General features: G+C 40.7%; 1 non-coding gene across 1 annotated transcript; it reads right to left on the bottom strand.

Moving 5' to 3' along the window:
- Positions 1–1,429: 1,429 nt before the first annotated feature.
- On the bottom strand, positions 1,430–1,593 carry LOC115187842 (U1 spliceosomal RNA). Its single transcript, XR_003876143.1, has one exon. It is a non-coding gene; the product is annotated as a U1 spliceosomal RNA (small nuclear RNA).
- Positions 1,594–2,002: the final 409 nt, after the last annotated feature.

The following is a 2,002-nucleotide window of genomic DNA, read 5'->3' on the forward strand; positions in this document are numbered from 1 at the left end:
CCCCAAAATAAATCCTCCTACCAATGATTTCAATGGCTGGCACTTTTATAAAAGGGCGAAATCGTGCCCGATTGCAGTTCCTAGGACTTCCACTAGATGTCAACAGTCGTTAGAAAGAGTTGCAGGCTGTTTTTTTTTTAACAACAAGTTAAGCTTTATTTTGATGTGTTGCACTTGTGATTTCATGAAAGTTTAATATTTATAGTAATTTAATTTGAATTTCGCGCTCTGCAATTTCACCGGATGGTGGCCAGGTGGGACGCTACTGTCCCACCTATCCCAAAGAAACAAGTTCTTATTTACAATGAAGGCCTACACCGGCCAAACCTGGACAACGCTGGGCCAATTGAATAGGCTACTGCAACTCATAGTTTGTAGTACTTTTCAGACAGGTGATCTATTATAAATTATAACTGGGTGGTTTGAGCCCTGAATGCAGATTGACAAAAACGAATATTTTTACTGTTATAATTTAGTTGGTAACCAGTTTCTAATATCAATAATGCCCTTCTGGGGGTTTGTGGTATATGGCCAATGCTAGAGTGACCCCTATCCACAAGAAGGGCAGCAAAACAGACCTGTATCAATTTTGAGTGAGCGGTCTAAGATGCTGGAAAAAGTAATTTATGAACAGATAGAGGAATATACTCGCAAGAATACTCTTTTATCCAAACTACAGTCTGGTTTTAGAAAGACCCACTCCACTGACATCTCTGTTTTGACTGACTTCATCAGGAAAATAGTGGATCAGGAAAATGTCTGTGGAATAGTTGACCAGGGAAATGTCTGTTGTCATGGTAATGGTTGACCAGGGAAATGTCTGTTGTCATGGTAATGGTTGACCAGGGAAATGTCTGTTGTCATGGTAATGGTTGACCAGGGAAATGGCTGTTGTCGTGGTAACGGTTGACCAGGGAAATGTCTGTTGTCATGGTAATAGCTGACCAGGGAAATGTCTGTGGAATGGTAATGGATACAATATACAAAGTTGATGAGCCTTGGTGATATAGACCGATTCCATTTCAGATGATATGGGACTCCCAATCACGACCGTATGTGAGGCAGCCTGTTTATTGTGGTCTTAAATTACAAACGGTCATATAAATGACTTAATTATCTAGCGAATAAAACACCTCAATCCAGATTACATCTGAGGGCGCAAAATGATCCATTCACAAGTAGGCCTTTTCCTTGACATAATCAGGACATGACAGGCATAAATAATCACCAGTGCTACAATAACAGATCACACACATTGTGGTTATCAGAAGACAAAATGTATCTCTGAGGCCTTAGTTGGCTTTTAAATATATCCTACATTCTATAACCATTCATCTGAAAAGGAAGAAAATGTAAATGATGATAAATCTCTTTGTCAAAAGAGTTATAACTCGGAATACCAGTTTATACATTATTTTAACATCAAGATCAGGGGAGAGCGCGAACGCAGTCCCCCACTACCAGAAATTATGCAATTGAGATTTCCACATTTGGGAAATTCGCAGGGGTCAGCACAGCCGGAGTGCAATGGCTGAGCCTCGCCCTGGGTGAACCGCCTTCTTGATCACGGTGTCTCCCTTGCCAGGTAAGTATGAGTTGTACATGTTGGTAGAGGGGCACTCATTCCAGGACAAAGGTGTTTGTCTAACGGTTACCACTTCTACTACTGACAATACCACATCATATCGACCAGGGTCTAATAACGTTTACTAATACAGTTGCGGACAAAGCGGTGGAAAAGCGATGCACTTTGTTTTATATATTATATCGCTGTCTGACTATTTTTCCCATCATGCAACACGGTAGAAATGCTGAAATCACATTCGTGCTTACACAGCCAACCGAAAAGACACAACTATTTCTGGTATTTTGTAGAGTTCCAGACATTGTAGGAATAGTTTCATCACATACGACCCCAGATATAAAAGGAGAAACAGTCGCCTACTACTTCATCAACAACAACAAGACACAGTAGTAGCTACTAGGGATAGGGGGCGATATT

Source organism: Salmo trutta, unplaced genomic scaffold, assembly GCF_901001165.1.
Source record: "Salmo trutta unplaced genomic scaffold, fSalTru1.1, whole genome shotgun sequence".
Classification (NCBI taxonomy): domain Eukaryota; kingdom Metazoa; phylum Chordata; class Actinopteri; order Salmoniformes; family Salmonidae; genus Salmo; species Salmo trutta.